At 42.5% G+C, this 20175-nt stretch overlaps 1 pseudogene; it reads right to left on the bottom strand.

Moving 5' to 3' along the window:
* Nucleotides 1–716: 716 nt before the first annotated feature.
* On the bottom strand, nucleotides 717–19840 carry LOC117444131 (T cell receptor beta chain MC.7.G5-like; annotated as a pseudogene).
* Nucleotides 19841–20175: the final 335 nt, after the last annotated feature.

Below are 20175 nucleotides of genomic sequence, written 5' to 3'. Positions count from 1 at the left end.
TGTACAGCGGCTCTATAGGATTGTATCACCGTGGCCCCCTGTCCCCACGGTGAAAAAGCATCAACCAAAAACCTGAGTCTCCTGCTTTCTCTCCCCCCTCCCTCCCCCCAGCGCCTCCATATCTCAGCCTCCATCTCTCTGTGTGGTGCGTGTGTGTGTGTGTGTGTGTGTGTGTCTACTGCTGCTATTTCTGTGACAGCTAAGAAAAGAGGAAGGAGAAGGGAGAGAGGTGTTTGTGTTCAGAGGGAGGGACGTCTCTGCTGCCCACCTCTTCATCCTGCAGCGTCAGACACACACACACACACACACACACACACACACACACTTCTTTGTAATGTGTCAGTGGGCTCCGTTATTAGAGTCCTTCCTTTGTTGGTCGCCCGTTCAAACCCCCACGCCCTTTTGTTTGTTCAGGCTGCGTGCCTTCCATTTAGTTTCTGTTATACAATAAAACTATTTATTTTTATTTTATCGTGCGAATGTATTTACATTATAACATTCCTTTGCCAGGTACGCACAACCGCAATAAGTGTGAAACAGAATTTGAACACGGTCTCTGTGCTCCTCCAATATGTGTGTACATTGTGCTTCCTGTACATGGCACTGGTCCATCTTGTGATTCCAGCAACATGTCACTTAACGGTGCGCCTTAATGAGAGTCATGGAACAACAGTCTTATGGAGAAATGAAAGCACATGATTGATGGATGAAAGAGTTTTATTGAGAAGAAATTAAGCGAACAAGCGATACACAGAATCAGCATAAGAACAATTTATAATGTTGAAGTATTTCATTGTCATATAGCTTCAACAGGAATATGGATTGAATGGGACGAAAGGCGACCTGTGGTTATGTAACAGCATTACTGATGCCCTGGATCTATTTTCTCCGGCCTCGGCTCTCAGTTGTTCTGCTTCCCCGCTGATCCCTGCGACACACAGACGGGAGGAGTGTTTTTAAGTTACATTTATTCACATATTTGAATGCCTGCTTTATTCATCCAGAAGTGAACCAACCGGCAGCCTCCACAGCAGGAAGGCCACGCCGGCGCCGTAGACGCTGCTCTTCACGATGAACACAACGTACGACAGTTTGGCCGCCTGGGTCGTCTTCAAGTATTTCTCTGAGGAACATTTAGATATTTAGAGACATGAAGAAGAGACATGTAGCACTGTGGTTGATATTATACATGAGTATAGCCTGCTGCATGCGTGTCTTTTACACTTTTGAGAAAAGGCTTATTTTTTCACATTTAATTTCTCACAAAGATTTCACGTTTCTCTCAGGAGGATTTAAAGTGTGTACGGACCTCTGTCCTCAGACCCTCACAGCGACAATTAAAAACGTCAACAATAAAAAAAAATTGTTGTAAAAAGATTGCACCAAGAAATGTTGACTTACAAATTAAAAAGCTTTACGAAATGTGCAAAAATAGGAAGACGTAAAATGCAATGTTACTAAAGAATAAATAAATGCAACTTCAAAGACCCCCCCCCCCCCGGCTCACTCGTGCACTGATCAGTAACTTTGAAGAATTTCTTACATTAAATTGATCAAAAAAGATCCTCAACACAACAAATATAATGTCGATATGTTCACTTAAAAGCATCCAAAGCAGTCGGTGTGCATTAGTTACAAAAGGATTTAACCTCTAATTTATTCAGTTTGAGTTTGTTTGTTGATAGTTTCCTGTTTTCCCCTGATCTTGGTAACCATGGTGACCTCACACCCCCCCCAGCCCCCATGAGATCTGTTTGAAACGATGTGACCCCACCCCACCACTCGTTACACACAAAGTGACGCCCTTGTCTATGTGTGTTTCTAAAAGCACAGAACAGTGTATTTACCTCTGGTCATGGCGGCCTGCGCACCTGAAAGGAGAACAACATGGATCGGGTTCAGGTTCTTTATTTACCCGTAGGTCGGTTTAGTTTGCAGATAAAAAGACAACCATGACACACTCTAGAAACAGACACACACACATCTCTATAAAAGTACACTCTGCTCCGTCAAATCTCAAATATTTAAAAACGTTTAAAAGAAAAACACGGACATTCAAAATTATATTAGGCCTAGATAAATAAATAAATAGGCATCTGTGTGACGCTCCACGATTTGTTAATTTGTGCAATAGCTGCTGGGATAAAGCTGTTGGATGACCGCTTCGTGCTGGTTAGACGGGACCGAGGATGGTCCTGATACTAAAACCTCATTCCTTTAGTACGTGAATGCCTCACCTTGGACGCCCCTCACCGTGTGTTCATGGTGGCTGGTGTGATCCCGTTGAAGAAGATGACCCGGCAGGTGAACTTCCGGCTCCGGGGTGAAACCAGTCCCTGAGGCCGAGACCCTCAGCCCGGCTGCTGAGCCCTGTAGGTCTTGCCTTCCGCAGGGCGCTGCTGTCCGTGGCCACCCGCTGCTGACGGCCCCCCCGCCCACCTGCCAGGACACACCGACGTGGTCCGGGTAGAATCCGCTGGCCACACACACCAGGGTCTTCCTCCTCTCACGGTCCTCCTCTGGTTCCGGCACTCCTTTGCTGACGGAGGGAACACTGTGATCTGTAGGGGCAGGACATCCCGGCCTGGTTCTGCAGAGACAGAGGAAAAAGTAATACAATGATGACTTTATTCCAATCACAACGTCATTTATATGGCACATTTAAAAAACAACAGAGGTGACCCAAGAGCTGTACATCAATACATATATAACAAAGCAGCATAAATACATTTAGACCAAACCGAATGGACAAGAAGAAAGGAATGGAAAAGCACGAGACAATAGAAGCATATCCGCCACAGACTGAAAACCCTCAGACATGAGGTCACACATTTTAGACGGAATAGAAATAGAAAACCATCACCATATGCACAGCAGCTTCAGGGTAGATATGACAATCTAATCTCTAAGGCCCCAAGCTCCTCCAACCAATGCATAAATAAATATATATAAGACATAAAACTAATTAAAAAAATAATAGAATAGTGCAAGATTATCATCGATGTGCACCGATGAAGTCAACGATATACATGTCAACAAATAAATACAATACGCTAAATGTTGCAAAGAATGTTATAACGGCATAACAGGTGTCAGATTTAGCTAACGGGCAGCTGCTTAACGATCCAACAACTTCAAATGTAAGAAGATCTCTGTCGCACTAACGGTTATAAAACAGATGCACAGAAATCACTCAATGAAAGCTGGACATAGATACAAAATGTTAACGCAAGAATCTAGACCAGAACATCCGGGTACAAAGAGGCACTGAACAGAAATGTCACGTAAAACACGACAGGTTGCAGAATTAAACTTCACGTAAATGTTGTTGTTTCTTAAAGTTATTGCAGAGATCTTACCGAGTACAGTTAGTTTGGGTTCCTTCTCCAAATTCAGCAGGATATGTGTTTGAGCACAGCGCTCACTGACATGTCACAAACTGCCAACGTCTAAATAACGCTTATTTTCCTGTTGTTTTTTATAGCAAAATACGCTTTCCACTATTAATTACATATCAAGTCATCTTACCGAGTACAGTTAGTTTGGTTCCTTCTCCAAATTCAGCAGGGTAAGAGCCTGAGCACAGCGCCGACTCACATGTTAAAAACTATCAGCGGCTGAATTTACCTCCAACTTTTGATTGTTTTGGGGCTTTTTTAGGTTCTACACTAAGAAGTACATCATTATATTACATGACCTTACTTATAGACTCCATTTTCTTTCACGTTTTGATGCATGGAAGGGAAAAACTACATTAACCATCTGTTTAGTAACTGAGAAAATGTCTAAAACCCACTTTTAAAGCTAAAACATCTTCTTCTTACTTCATTTGTTCAAGAGGAAATAGATTTATCTCACATTTTGACATTTTCTTTTGCCGTTTTGACTCAAAGCAACACAATGCTGCTGCAGAAAATTAGCAAACAAGACATTAAAACAACCCTGAACTATAATTACTATTACTATAATTACTAACGATACATTTAGTTGAGAAAAGCCCGGATAATAAACATGAACATGCTGTTTTACTGCTCAACAAAGACCGCGTGGCACAAGTTCCACCATAACGTCTTTTCGCACTTTTTAAAAGCAGAATACTTTATTTCCTACGACCAACGACAAGTTTTAAAACATACTTCTTACATTTGTCTTACTTGCTTTCTTCAAATAAAGGTGAGAAACGTTTCTCCTGCAGCGTTTCTTACCTAAAACAGTGAGTTTAGTTCCTCCACCGAAGTAAGCCTCTGAGCTCTGAGTCACAGTGAACCTGATCCGTGTCTAAAACTGCTCCACATGCTGCGTTACTTTAAAAAAAAAATCATAACAAATGCCACTTACTTTTCAAACCACAGCCTATTTTCTTTCCAAGGAGTTTAAGAGGAACCTCTAAAAAAACAATGCTATAAGAATTGATATGAGTAGAGACGTTGGTTTCTCGACTGAAATGATGTTTTCCGTTCGTGTTTAAGCCAAAGAACAAAACGATTTGAGCTACACTTTTGGACACAGTAGCCTTTTTTAAATGTCATTTCTTACCTAGAACGGTTAGCTTAGTTCCTCCACCGAAGGAAGCCTCTGAGCTCAGTCACAGTGAACCTGATCCGTGTCTAAAACTGCTCCACATGCTGCTTTTATTTAGAAACGTTGCTTTTAGTTTTGTAATAAATGCAGCGTACCTTTTCACCAACAACTGCCGCCTGTTTCCTTTACAATATTATTTTAGGAACCTCTCAATAACCCGTTTAGACTTTATGTTACTCGAGCAGTCGGGTTTTATGTTAATATGTAAGCTTACAAACCACAAATAGTAAGCTATAACTTAAGACAAAATATTTGTGTTGATGTCTTACCTAAAACCGTTAGCTTAGTTCCTCCACCGAAGGAAGCTTCAGTCACACCAGTCACAGTGAGCCTGATCCGTGCTCAAAACTGCACAACACTTTTATTTTGAAATGTTGCTTTTAGTTACTTTCAAACGTACTTTATTGGGTTTTATTTTAAATCCTAAAACCAACATTTTCTCCACACTAGAAAAACTGTTTTATGTTGCGTTAACGCTGTAAAAACATCCCTGCTTTAGCACGTTTCATTTCTCTTGCAGGTGAATTAATGAGAGGAAATGCGGAGCTCTACTCACCGAGGACAGTCACTTTGGTTCCCTGTCCGAAATAGGCTTGGTAATTGGCACAGAGCTGAAGCTTGATATCAAAAAGCTCTGAGCACAACTCGGACTATAACAGCCCAAATACTTTGCTCAATGCACCGCGTCATTTACAAAACGATACATGAGCCATCCTTACCCAACACCGTCAGTTTGGTTCCTTTTCCAAAGTAAGCCTGGCTTGCCGTGTCACAGTGCAGACACGCTGAGCATCAAACTATTTCTCTATCAGGATCATCTTTTGAAAGTTTTCACTGATACTTCCGTTCATAATGGAACTTTAAAGCACTATGACATTTATCAAAGCGCAGTAATAAAGTTAAATATTTACCCAACACCGTCAGTTTGGTTCCTTTCCCAAAGTAAGCCTCGTTTCCAGAGTCACAGTGCAGAAATACTGAGCATGAAACTCTCAGGTCTTTCTATAACTATCTTTACTGATGACTGCTTGAATTAATATTTTAAAGAAATGTGACATTTATCGAAACACTGTGTTAGTGAAATATTTACCTAAAACTGTGAGTCTGGTTCCTTGTCCAAAGTAAGCAGGTTGAGTGTAGCTCACAGTGTTCTCCCGTCAGGTCAATATGTAGACTCTTTCACAACAACAGTGTTTTCCTTCACTTTCACACCAACATTAAAACGATGCTACGTGTGTAGCATGGCGCTGAAGCAGGGAGAGAAGCTACTTACCTAAAACAGTGACTTTCGTTCCCTTTCACGCCAACATTAAAACGATGCTACGCGTGTAGCATGGCGCTGAAGCAGGGAGAGAAGCTTTACCTAAAACAGTGACTTTCGTTCCCTTTCCAAAGTAAGCTCCAGAGTCACACTGAGAGTCTCCTCGACCACAAAGTCTCCAAAGTCTCCAGAATCAGCGCGTTGAGACTCCAGAGGAGGAGGAAGGCTCAGACATGCAGGACGGGATTCATAATGTCATCAAGTCCAAGGTTTCTGTCCAGACGAGAAAGAGGCATCCTAATGCTCCACATATAAATAATAAGATCATTTTAAAAACTATTTCTTCTGCCGATTTTGTCAACGTGAATTGTGTTTTACTGCCAAAGTGTGCAGTGAGTTTGAACCCTTGATATACACCCCCCCCCCACCCCCCACGGGGAGCCTGCAGCAGGAACACAGGGGCTGTTAATGGAGGAGGTTTTTGTACAGCGGCTCTATAGGATTGTGTCACCGTGGCCCCCTGTCCCCACGGTGAAAAAGCATCAGACAAAAACCTGAAGTCTCTCTGCTTCTCTCCCCCCTCCCTCCCCCCAGCGCCTCCATATCTCAGCCTCCATCTCTCTGTGTGGTGCGTGTGTGTGTGTGTGTGTGTGTCTACTGCTGCTATTTCTGTGACAGCTAAGAAAAGAAGAGGGAGGAAGGAGAAGGGAGAGAGGTGTTTGTGTTCAGAGGGAGGGACGTCTCTGCTGCCCACCTCTTCATCCTGCAGCGTCAGACACACACACACACACACACACACACACACACACACACACACACACACACACACACACACACACACACACACACACACACACACACACACACACACACACACACACACACACACACACACACAGATGTGAGGCTGTAGCCGTGGATCCTTTCCTTTTTCTGCAACACAAGTCCTTAAAAAGAGCAACGTGAACAATGTCTCAGAGTGGCATGAAAGCAATTTATTCCTCACTAACAAATAATCCCCTCAAAGTTATACACACATTTTTTTATCAAGTACTTAAGTTGATTTATTTTGTGCTTATAACGTGAATCTAAAACTAATTTTAGGGGATTCAAATATGTCCTTCTGAAATTAGTTGTTGGTATTTGTATTTAATATTTGTTCCCTATAAAACACTTTAAGTTAAACATTGCATTACATTAAATCATGATAGTATATTTACTCTTTTAAAATGTGTGTTGTGCAAACATTGGTTATATTTGTTTTATATATTCTTAATTGTGAGATGTGATGTTGTTCTGTAGATGTCCATACAGTATTATGTAAATATGAATTGCAGCTTATTCAGCCTTATCTCAGTGTACATGTAAAATGTTCAGTTAAAATAAAGCAAGCCAACAACTTAGTACAGCTGAAAGTGGATTGACAGAAAATGAATTAGAAACGTTTGTAAGGTTGGAGTGACGTGAATTATTAGTAATAATGTTGATGTTTGGACAGCTGCCTGACCAAAACACTGGTTCATAGTGACGGCCTTTTTTTCCTCTGTAGTAAATATTGACTTCTTTGACACATCCTGACTTTTGAAAAGCTCAAGGTGATCTGTATTTGTATTCCAAGTGTAATCCCACATGAACCCTGAAGAGGTCAGTCTTTGACAATCTCTTCACAACACTTTGATCCTGTCACACAGAATAAAATAAAAATAAGAGACACTCAAACAGAGATTGACACAGATGAAGGTCAATCGGACTAAAATATTGAATAGGACCTTTACCACACTGACACCTGCTCACTTATATGAACTCCTTAGCTTTGTGTGGTTTCAGGTACAGCTTGACTTTTCTTTCATGTTCTGGTCCATTTGAGATTTCGACACTTAATTACACCGCTCCTCTAATCTGGCAATGCCCCCCCCCCCCACTGTTTTCAGCGGTGTTGAAGATGGATACACGAAATTCCCACCGTCTGAAACACCAAAGTTATTTGCAAAATACTAAAAACTTTAGACAACTTTACTGCCATGTGAAGGAATTATGTTTCTACCGTCTTCAAGCTGCTCCAGGAGTCCATTTGTTTGTTTTGGAGGATGTTCTTCACACCAACACCGAGTTTTTCTGTCATGATTTTAGCTGCTTCGGACTGGTGCGCTTCTCTCTGAATCTTCACTTCACAAAGGTAAGCAACTGCTGCTTGTGCTAACAGGCATATTGTGAGTTGTGCCCTTAGCCGGCTAGCAATGTGTGGCTAAGCTAATTAATGGTTTTTGACTTACTCTGGTAGTTTAGCTAACAGTTAGTCTGACGTTGGGATAGCTTTAGTTCAACAGGGAACTTCAGGGAAGAGGCTATTTTGCTTTTTTTTGGTAGGCTGCTTTTATGATGCTCCCAGAGGTAACTGCTCAGTTGACGGTAGCCCAGTGTATCTTTACTAACGTTTATTAAACTGTAATCTAAGCTAGCTAACGTTACCGTGTTGGTGTCCCTTCGTTTTTTGGAAATAACGGTTCAACGGTTCTAACACCAACTGTTGTATGACGTTTTACTATTCTACTTCTCAGGACTCTTTAAAATGTGTTATCATTTACTCCAGAAATCACAATGTCACCTCACTAAACACTTTGCAGCTTGTGCTAATATGTAATTTCTGAGTTAATGTCTTGACTTTGGGTTCTTTCATAAGCTAATTATGTTTGGCTAAGCTAACTAACGGTTACAACATTCAAATTGGTAATGCTAAGCTAATGGTTAAGAGGCTACCGTTGGGCTAGCTAACGGTGAACTTCAGACTTCCTCCTTGTCTTTGTACTAGCTGCTATTGTGTTTCTTACAGATTTAATTAGATTACAATAGCCTATGTGTATCTCAACTAATGTTAACTAAAAGTGATTTGAACCGTCTGTTTGGGGTCCCTTAGTTGTGTGGTACGTTAACGGTTTATTGATTTAACGGTTATCCTGACACCAACGGTTGCCTGAAGTTTTAATATTCTACTTCTGTCCTCTTTAGACTTTTTTTTACATTTTCTGCCCTTGACATAAGCACAATTTCACATCACTAAGGAAATACTTAGCCGTTTGTGCCAACATGTTTATGTTGAGTTCATGTTTTGCCTTTGTGCCCTCCCTTGCTAGCTCTGTTTTGCTAAGCTAGCTAACAGTTACTACATTTGGCTGGCTTATATATACACTGGTTTACGTTACTGGTCCCTTATGCGGCTTTCACACCAGCGCTTTTCAGTTTCTAGCTCCGAGCGGGAGCTTTTCTGGTTCAGCTCCGGTTTCCCTTTTCAGCTCCCGCTCTGTGCACACCGCCCACTGGCGCCCCAGAGCTGCCCCTGCTGCGTCATGACGTCACCGTTTACATCGCTGATTTGCTCCCCAAAGGCAGCCATTACGGCGCTCACAACAACAACAACTGCGTCGGGTTGATGATCGTGTTGCTTTTAATCACACGAAGCCAGAATAAATTGAATAACGACTTCTCCAACCTTATACTTTGCTCCAGAGTGCCGTGGTTCATTGTTTATTAATGTGTTTCTGCAGCATTTACCGACCGCTGCAGAGCTGGCTGCTCTTCCACGGGAGTTTATTCTCCCGTTAGCTCCCGGTTAGCTCACACTGTAGCGGCCGCTCTAAAGTATTCACTGTCCGACTCACACAAGCAGCTGATGCATATCCCCGGTTCCCCTTAGCCTAAGTGAATGTGTGTCAGTCTGAATTGACACTGTTTGGTATCACAACGCTGTTATGAACGTTTCTCTGGTATAAAACGGGTGATGTTAGCATAGCAACCGAAGCTAAACTGACTACTTGCATCCGATAGCTGCAATAATACAAAACAACACGTCTGCCTCTCTCCACAATGATCGATAACAGCGAACGGATGGTCAAAGTAAGGCACAAATAAACAGAACCACACGAAGCCTGGTTAGTGCTGCCTGACTTTATAAAGTGTGTTTTATAGGCACTACTGCTTGTAGGCAGGCATAACAGTCGACCCATGGGAGGTGGGTTTAGTTTCCTGCACGCCTCGACGTAAGAGAGACGTAAGCGACGTCGCCTCTTAGCTCCAAAGCTCTTGCCTCTGGACCGACAATTTTTTGGAGCTGGAAATGAAGCGGATTCCGGAGCTAAGAGCCGGCGCCGCTGCGGTGTGAACTGGAAAACCCGGCGCTTTTCAGGCTCTAGCTCCGAGCCGGAGCTGAAAAGGCGCTGGTGTGAAAGGGGCATTAGTTTAGTAGAAACGTTAATAGTGGTGGACTCATCAACATTGGTTGTCGGTTTTACAAACAGGTCATTGCTTCTTTGTTTATTGTGAGTTTATTTGTTTGATATGTGCCTTTGCATGAGCTAGCTACGTTTGGCTAGCTAAGCTAACCAACGGTCATGGCCTTGTTATGGGTAAAGGCCCTGACACACCAAGCAGTCACCAGAGGACTAGCCGACGCTGAAGTCGGCTGTTGCCTGGCCGTGTTCTCCTGCGTTTTGGCCATGTGTCGCACGGGAACACACCGCACCGACTTCAGTGCGTGAGTGGCAATAACTCTCCTTACCAGCAGGCGGCGGTAGTGTGTATTCGTCATTCAAGGCAACAACCGGAAGACAGAGAAGAAGAAGAAGAGTATCTTTTCTCCGTAATATCATACAGAGCTGGCCTCTCCTGGATCAAGGTGATGAGCAGGTCTTCGTTTGCATCATTCCAGATCGCCATGATGAGATGAAAATGAATAGCAGTCTGTGTGTGCCTTCTTAAATCGTTTGTTTACGTCATGCACTGATTTGCTAGCTGAACAGCCAATCAGAGTGATTATTTGGTCCGACTGCCAGACCCGATGCATGGCCGATTCAACATGTTGAATCGGCCATGCATCGGGTCTGGCAGTCCAAATAAGGCGTGTCACGGTCGACGGTGCGGGACACACCAACCTGACTACGGCGCCGCGAATGCCCGACAGCCTCTGAGGGCCTCTGACTCCCAAAATCGGGTTGGTGTGTCAGGGCCTTTACATTTCAAAGGCAAACTTCACTATAGCTATGATATAACTTGCTCATCTTGGCTCTGTTATTTTTGGTATAAAAAGCTGTGAATGTTATCTTTAGTGTATTTTACTGTTAGGCGTCCCTGAATTTATTGGAAAAATAACCATTTTTGTTCTGAGAATTTATTTGAAAATTGCAGTTGCAAGAAAAACCCTTTGGATTCTCCACACATAGCATTGTGTGTTCCTTCCAAACAACTCAGTTTTGGTTTCATCTGTCCACAGAACATGTTGCCAGTAGTGCTATGGAACATCCAGGTGCTCTTTTGCAAACTTCAAACGTGCAGCAATGTTTTTTCTGGACAGCAGTGGCTTCCTCCGTGGTGTCCTCCCATGAACTCCATTCTTGTTCAGTGTTTTACGTATCGTAGATTCGTCAACATAGATGTTAGCATGTGCCAGAGAGTTCTTTAAGTCTCTAGCTGACTCCCTAGGATTCTTCTTCACCTCATTGAGCATTCTGCGCTGTGCTCTTGCAGTCATCTTTACAGGACGGCCACTCCTAGGGAGAGTAGCAACAGTGCTGAACTTTCTCCATTTATAGACAACTTGTCTTCGTGGACTGATGAGCATCAAGGCTTTAGAGATACTTTTGGAACCCTTTCCAGCTTTATGCAAGTCAACAATTCTTAATCGTAGGTCTTCTCGGAGCTCTTTTGTGCGAGGCATGGTTCACATCTGGCAATGCTTCTTAAGAATAGAAAATTCAAAACTGGTGTGTATTTTTTATAGGGCAGCTTTAACCAACACCTCCAATCTCGTCTCATTGATGGGACTCCAGGTTGGCTGACCCCTAGGCTGATTTAGCCTAGGGGTTCACCCTGCACTGTGAATGTTTACATGGTGTGTTCAATAAAAACATATAATTGTTTGTGTGGTATTAGTTTAAGCAGACTGTGTTTGTCTATTGTTGTGACTCAGATGAAGATCAGAACACATTATGACCAATTTATGCAGAAATCCAGGTAATTCCAAAGGGTTCAAATTAGGGGTGCAACAACTAATCGACTTAATCGATTAAAATCGATTACCAAATTAGTTGCCAACTAATTCAGTCGTCGATTCGTTGGTGACGTCATCACGTGTGTTTTACGTGCCGTTAAGCTCCAACTTTATTGTTCTTTGTATCGGTACTGGAGACATTTAAAAAAAATATGTCATGTATTATTGCTACAAAGACATTATATCGCAGTCTTAGTGTCGCCAACTCGTTTCTAATATGCAAAAACACAAACAAATGCGTCTATGGTGTATTTTCGATCTTTCTCTCCCCCGCCTGCTTGCGAGGGGGCGGGGCAGTTTACACACGGGCAGCTGCAACATGCAGCAGCCAGCAACACACACACACACACACACACACACACGTGGGAGATGGCGGAGAGAACGCGCTCCGAGGTGGTTACACTTTACCCGTCTCGATGTGGAGAATGCTCGTTGCCAAAAGTGGAATAAGAGTTCAGCATGTCAGGGCGGTAACACGAGCTATTTGTCTAAACATTTATCAAAAGTGCTCCACATCCAGACGGAGGAATGCACCGGGTTCCACTGTCTTTCTAGCAGCTCTGTAGCCCCGTCCAGAGGAACGTCTCCACGTCAGGTGTTATGTGTGCTAGCAGCACCACACGGAGCTAACTACATTATACAAACATAATGATTAGAGGTAACAGAGTTATTTGCGGACTTTTGGTGACAGAGCCTTCAGTGTGGCATCCCCCACTCTCTGGAACTCTCTCCCCCCCGAAATCCGCAGCGCCCCAACCCTGGACATTTTCAAAAAAGCCCTCAAAACGCACCTTTTTACCAAGGCTTTCCCCACTGTATAGTGAGTTTAATAGGTTTATTTGTCCGCTACTTCCCCCCCCCACCCCCTTAACCTGTCTGCCTTTTTTCCCCTACTCCCCCCCCCCTACCCGACTTGTAAAGCGACCTTGGGTTTCCTGAAAGGCGCTATAAAAATATTATATATTATTATTATTATTATTATTTAGTTTGTTAAAGTTTCAGCTATTCTGTTTACAGTTCTGTCATCAGATTATTTAATACGATTTGTTAAAACACTGTTGTTTCTTTTGATGTGAAATATTATTTATTTAATTTGAATAAAAAGCAATGTTAGTTTTGTTCACAATTTAAGTTATTTCAATAATATATGTATTTTGGAATCAAGTATTCATCTTTATTGTCTTCATTGTTAGTTTCGACATGCCTAAAACAACCTCAACCTAAATCTAAAAGTTGATGGCTAAATAAGAGCGTTTGAGAAATTGTGCAAGGCATACAGTAATAGTCCGAATAGTCGATTAATCGTTTCATTAATCGATAGATTAATCGATTATCAAATTAGTCGTTTGTTGCAGCCCTAGTTCAAATACTTTTTCTTGCAACTGTAACTGTTTTTTTTCTCACGTTTTTTTCGGACTCCTCACATGAACGGTTTCTGCAGTTTTTCCTGTCCTAATTCTGGGTTATTAGGACTATTTTAAAGAGTATATATTGAGAAACTTCATGTTGGTAAAATGTCTGAAACACTTTCAATCATAAGAACATGATCATTTAAGAATTGACTGTGGAACAACATTATTTTGAATGTAAAATCCTGTGTCTGTGTAATGTCAGAACGTAATTCAGTCTGCCTTTCAGCTTTTGAACATGAGAAAAAGGGAGCACGGTTTTTAGTGAGGGAGTGGCATTAAACCACATCACTGTGTACTGGCAGCGCAGAAATACACAGCCGAGTCTGATGCACTGCCACGGGGAATAATCAGGGCTCCTTTTTTGATGTCTTCTCTTGTTATCTCAAACCGCTTTTCAAACTCCTTCTCATAGATAGGGTCACTGCCAACGTTGATGCTGTATCCAATCAAATTCATCAGACCTCTCTCTGTTTGTTGGTACCAGAGCATGATATATAGATTGTTATCATTATGACTGCATTTAATTTCTTCCCTGGCTTTGTCGTTGACTATTCTGGGATGCGACGGCTCAAACTCCACACCCTCAGCTTGATCTGTGGACAAACATATTGAAAATGGAGTTAATACAGATTCCACCTAAAATAAAACCATTTTTATAAATAGCTGTTTTTTGAAGTAATTTCTTTACATGAAAGCAAGAAGAGGATACATGCTATCACAGCTGCAGACATCCTTCAGGTCTGTGCTGTGGCTGGAGAAACACTGCTGCCTCTGATGGTGTGTAGACACCGCCTCCTGTGGAAATACACAGATCTCGTGTTCAGGAAAGAGACGAGGGTTTTGGTGAGGGACTGGCATTCACCACATCACTGTGTACTGGCAGCGCAGAAATACACAGCCGAGTGTGACAGGTTCGCTGAGCGTATAATCAGAGCTCCTCTCAGCGCGTCTTCTCTCGTCAGCTCAAACTCTTTTTCAAACTGACCCTCGTAGTTTTGCTCGCTGTTTGCATATCCATACCCAATGAAGGTCATAGAGAGACTGTCTGTTCTCTGCTGATACCAGAGCATTAATACAAGGGAAGAATCGTCATGGCTGCATTTAATCTGGACCTCAGTGCTCTCCTCCACTATCTGAGCAGGAGATGGTTGAAATCTAACAGCGCTCGTCTGACCTGGGGAGAAAGAAAATTGTAAATGTCATTGACGGAAATGTTATAAAATGTTAATTATATTTAGCGGCTAAATTTATGTTATTCATTACAACGTGTGAGATAATCATCTTACAGTAAAAACAGAAGAAAGCAAAGATCTGCAGAGGTGAAGACATGGTCTGGCACTGGTGTGATGAAAAGCATTTCTCTGAGAAGAGGGAGGGGGTTGGGTTAGTGTGAGTCTGGGGGTTGATTTATCCCCGTGATAAAGCTGCACACCATGTGCTGTGCCTCCACCTGTTGGTTGAATCAGGGCCCTGCTCTAAGGTGTTGTTGATAAGTCTTTATAAGAACAGGTTACACCGCCTGCTCCATAACACCTGATGAGAACATCACACGCACTACTGAGCAGTCACTGTTTGCATGGCCGTAAGAGATCAGTCGTCTCCAACATAATCATGTGAAATATTATCAAAAAACGCATCTCTATTTTGTGTCCTGTTTTACATCTGACATCAGGTCCAGTTTCAGTCTCAAACAATAGCACTATTCACCAGCTAATCCTCGTTGGCTCCTGAGCATATGAAGCTTAAGGTGCTGACAGTCTCTAAAGGGATTTCTCCACATTGGACCCCTGAGGCAAGGGGAATGAATTAAAAATTGCTGTCAGTCCAGAATAATGTTTACACATCTTTGTCTACATTTAATTGGTGTAAACTAGCTCTATGTAATGTCAAGTTCTGAGAAGTCACATGATTTCAGTGGTTTGTTATCTTCTGGATCGTCCAGCTGGTTTTTGTCTGAGAGCCTCACTGTCTTTATGACTCGTTTGTGAACTGTGAATATCCAGATAGGGATGTCCCGATCACCTTTTTTTGCTCCCGATCCGATTCCGATCATTTGATTTTTACAATCTGCCGATACCGATTTTTCCCGATCTTTATGCAATGCATTAAGAGAGAAAAAAGGTAACAGATAACGGCTGGTCATCCAACGCGATGAATTCAGCTATCTTGGCTGTTATTGTGTTGGCCTTGTCACTGTTCTGGGGCAGTTTCTCTTTCCTTTTGAAAGTCTCTGAAAGTGTCGGTTGTTCGCTTTCAATTTTATAATACTTCCAAACTCCTGACATTTTCTCTGTCCCGACTCCCGAGTCACCAGCTGAACGTAGCCTCTCGTTAGCTTACTGCTGCTATTAGACACTGCGCCCACTCTGTTGCCAGATTTGAGAGAAATAAGCAACCAGGTCTAAACTAGCCCAAAGAAAGCAACACATACATGATGTTGTGTAATTTTAAACCAAAACTAAGTCCTCAGGATGACTTTAAGACGTGAACATGGTCATTTTTGTTTTGTAACATTAAATAAAAATAAAAAAATGTATAAAAAAAATAATTAAAAAAATCCCGATCCCCGATTTTTTGAAAATCACGTGATCGGCTCCGATCCCCGATCACGTGATCGGATAGGGACATCTCTAGTTCCAGAGCCTTGTCCCCGGGGGGCTGCTGGTACCACAGCGTCACTCTGTAGTCACTGTGTCCGTGAGTGCAGGAAAGCTGCACGTCTTCTCCGGCCTTTCTGATGACTGCAGAGGGGACTGGTGGACCTGAACCCCCAGAGAAACACCTGCTGTAAACAGAGGAGGACACATTAGTGGCTTTAGATGGGAAATTGAAAAGTAAAGGACATCGTATTTGACTGTAAAGTAGTTGTTATCCGTGAGGAGATGGCAAAAGAGAAATGCAGTGATCGTTAGGTCATGAACTATTATCTGCTGCTCTCCTCTCTCACAGTCACATGTTAAGGAGGAAGCAGATGTGATGGAGGAAGGAGGAGTGGCTTCATGTAAGATATATTTGTCTGTTTATCTACGTACTTCCCTCTTAAAAGACATTTAGCTTTTGACACATCTTGATCAGATATTAAATGATGTTCCTGCACATTTGCCTTGTTACATTGTAATAAACCAAACCAATACAAACACAAGTGTATTTGCTGAAGATGAAATGATTGCATCAAACCAAAATACAACCACAAAAGCAGGTGTGTCTGAGCAGTTTATTCCTCGTCTCATGAAAGAAGATGGTTCAGAGTTTTTGTAAAGTTCAGAGGGGATTCCTGTCGGCGTGCTTCTCTCGCTGCACAGAAGTAAACTCCACCGTGCTCTGGTTTCACAGCGTTGACTATTAGAGAGGCATTCTTTGCTGCACTCCCACTCAGATCTCCAGACGTGACAAAATCATCTTTAAATGGCTCCTCCATTGTGGCCTCTTTAAAATACAAAGACCCGATGAGTTTCAGAGCCGTGTCTCCAGGTGAGCGCTGGTACCAGAGAATCAATCTGTAATCTGTTTTATCGTGGCTGCAGGAGATCTGCACTTTGTCTCCAGGTGGTTTGATGAGCTCAGAGGGAGACTGACGCACATCAAGACCCAGACTAACACCTGGATAAAGAACATGAAACAATCATTGTTACAAAATCATAGATAATGAGAAACCCATTATTCAAACCGTGCTTTTTATATGTGTTCACCTGCCAGACAACCGAAGAGGAGAAAGCCGATCATTATGACTTATTCAAAATAAAGCAGGACATGTCAGGCTGACTATGACAAAGTATTTCAGTTTGATTCTGTCAGTGATGGAGGTCTGCAGACGCCTCCACGGAGTGAGTGAGGTTTGAAGAGGAAGGGGAAGTGATGAATGCAGCTGACTGGGAGGGGACTGTTGTCTCATTGACAACCTGAACTACTGATAAGGGTTGGATGTTTTTGTATCAAGGAGAAGGAAGCCACAGTCACTGTGCTTTGCTGGCTGCACAGAAGTAAACGGCACTGTGCTCAACTCCAGTCTTTCGGACTGTCAGAGAGCCATTCTTTACTCCACGCAAATCTCCAGAGATATTGAACCGTTCTTTAAATGGCTCCTCCATCGTGACGGCTTGGTAATGCAAATACCCGATGAGTTTCAGAGCTGTGTCTCCAGGTGGGCGCTGGTACCAGAGCATCAATGTGTAGTCCGTCTTATCATGGCTGCAGGAGATCCGCACCTTGTCTCCAGGTCTTTTGATAAGAGAGGGAGACTGACGCACATCAAGACTCACACAAATGCCTAAAAAGAAAAAGAAATCATCAGTCAATGCAGGATCTATAGATAGTGCTATTTTTGAATGGTTAAATATCTTACCAACGAGCCAGGATAAAAAGAACAATGTTGGCATCTTGTCCTCGCTGAGTGAACACACTGCGTGGCTCTGATGCTGTCGACTTTTTATCAACATCCTCCTTTCACATATTCCCTAGCTACTTTATATTTCATAGTGCTTCACGTGTTTCACAAGAGAGTGTTTCTGGAGCTACAGCGCCACCTACTGGAGTGACAGAAACATTCAAATGTAATGTCAACCAGTTTGCTGACAGCAACAAATTACACAGCACTCTCAAAAAATAATAAAATAATATATTTAAAACTGTATGTCTTACTAAAAATAAAAAATGTTTTGCTCGTCTTTCCCTCTGTCCTACTGTCTTATGGTGAGCCAGCTGTCTGATATCAGTCGCTCACTATGTGGCGTATTCCTTATCCATGTGGTGATTCCACATTGTGTATCCGGCTGCTTTACAGGGAGTCTTTGTTGAAGACGCAGGGTGTGTGCAGCACTGTGCTTCGCTGGCAGCACAGAAATAAACTGCGCCGTCTTCAGACCGACGTGCCTTTGGAATATGAAGATGTGCCAGACTTTGCCCATTACCCAAGCGTCTTTGGGTACTATAAAAGCGCTATATAAATCCAATATATTATTATTATTATTATTATTACCACTCACGTTATAAGTGCCTTTAAATTGAGCTTCAACAGTTGCCTGAATCGTACATAGCCGAGTAGCACCATGTCATTTCTCCAGCAGACTGTTTATACCACTGGACCTGATCAAAGCGTGTGCTTGAATGGCTGCACGCTATCAGGACGTCTTCTCCGAGGTGTTTGATCAGCGCCGAGGGTTCTGATGAACGCTGTTCTCTGACGGTTCTGAAACACATATTGATTTAGTTATTTATGGTACAAATAAAGAGGAAACAATACAAGAGTATGACTGCGAAACATGACGTTGAGAGACGGAGGAGGTTGTGGAGTCGCTTAGTTGTCAGACTTAATTAAAACCAAAAGACAACAACCACCAGGGAGTAAAAGCAAAGGGCAAGTTCTCGAGAAACCTTTTAAACCAACAACTTTGAGATAAACGTGAATTCTGGTACCTTTTACGAGTTACTTTAACATGACCTGTTAAGCAGAACGGCAAAGCTGCTAAAAGCACAAGGAGTCTAACCATGATCCTAACGCAGAGGAAAACAAAACTGAACTTAGCTATGGATGGAAAAGGAAGTAGGAGGGGTCGACGTTACGGGCTGTCCCACGTCTGCAGTGGATAAATCAATCAACAAAGCAACGAATCTGCAACTGTATTGACATCTTTAAATCTTTTTAATTGCAGCATTTTTTGTCTTATTATCCAAACTGCTGCACACTATTTGTTATAGGCAAAATGTCATTTTGAATACAGATTTGTAAAGCTGCAGAGATGCCCAGTCTAAATATATTCCATCAAATAATACTAATGCATAAATTACCACTCCCTCCAAAGTTGTCCCTCAGCATTTAGCAATTTGCACCTCGATGTTGGACTGACAAAACAAGGCATCTAAAGACTTCACCTTGGACTTTAAGGATCAGGAATCTAAATGTTTTACTAAATGAAATAATTGGCAGTTTAATGAATAATGAGAGAAAACCTAGTGTCAGTATTGTTGGTTTCCAGTGGTATGCTGACGGTATCGTGGTGACTTCCTGCCACAGTGTGATGCAGGTGTGTCGTTCATCGGAGTGATTTCATGAGGCCGATTATCAGAGAGGGTTTGTGTCGCAGCGAGAGCAACTCTGAGTCACCGTGTCGACGAGCTGCACAGAAATACATGCCGCTGTCTTCTGGCTGTCTGAGCTTCAGCACATGGAGTTCAGACTCCACTGAGCCGTCTCCACTCACTTCGAAATGCCCTTTGAATTCATCCTCAACGGATTGGCTAGTAGCATAAACATATCCAATGAGGTTGAGGTGTGAGTGGCCCGTCGGCTGCCGGTACCACAGGATCATATCGTATGAACTGGTTGAATGGCTGCAGCTGATTGTTGCTGGAGTGTCAGGACTTCCTAATATCGATGATGGATCCTGCAAGACTTCCCTGCTCAGTGAAGAACCTGCATTTAAAGAGAAAAGCTTTAGGAACACAGACAAAAGATTAAACCTCCAGCAAAGACTTTGAATAGAACCGTACGGGAGAGCAGGAGCAGCAGCAGGGAGATGCTGAGGATGTCTCGGATCATGATGTCTTCACCCTCCTCTCTCAGACCGACTGAACGCAACCAGAGTCAACTTAGAGGGGAGGAGACAGACATGTGACACGTTCATCTTCAATATATAATGTAGATGGCCATACAACTTATCAAGACGAAAAAAATCATGTACTGGTTCCCGCTTCTGGAATCTCAAGACGGCTTTTATTTTTTCAAATAATTGGTCTGAATACGTTTTTGTTTAGGGATGCACGATAATTATCGGACCGATAATTATCGGTCCGATAATTATCGGTCCGATATTAAGAATTATGACGTCATCCCGATAAACCCGATACCAGTATTAATAGCCCCGATAATATACAATATATTATTA

This window comes from Pseudochaenichthys georgianus, unplaced genomic scaffold (assembly GCF_902827115.2).
Source record: "Pseudochaenichthys georgianus unplaced genomic scaffold, fPseGeo1.2 scaffold_740_arrow_ctg1, whole genome shotgun sequence".
In the NCBI taxonomy this organism is placed as follows: Eukaryota; Metazoa; Chordata; class Actinopteri; order Perciformes; family Channichthyidae; genus Pseudochaenichthys; species Pseudochaenichthys georgianus.
This window is presented reverse-complemented; position numbering and strand designations above follow the sequence as displayed.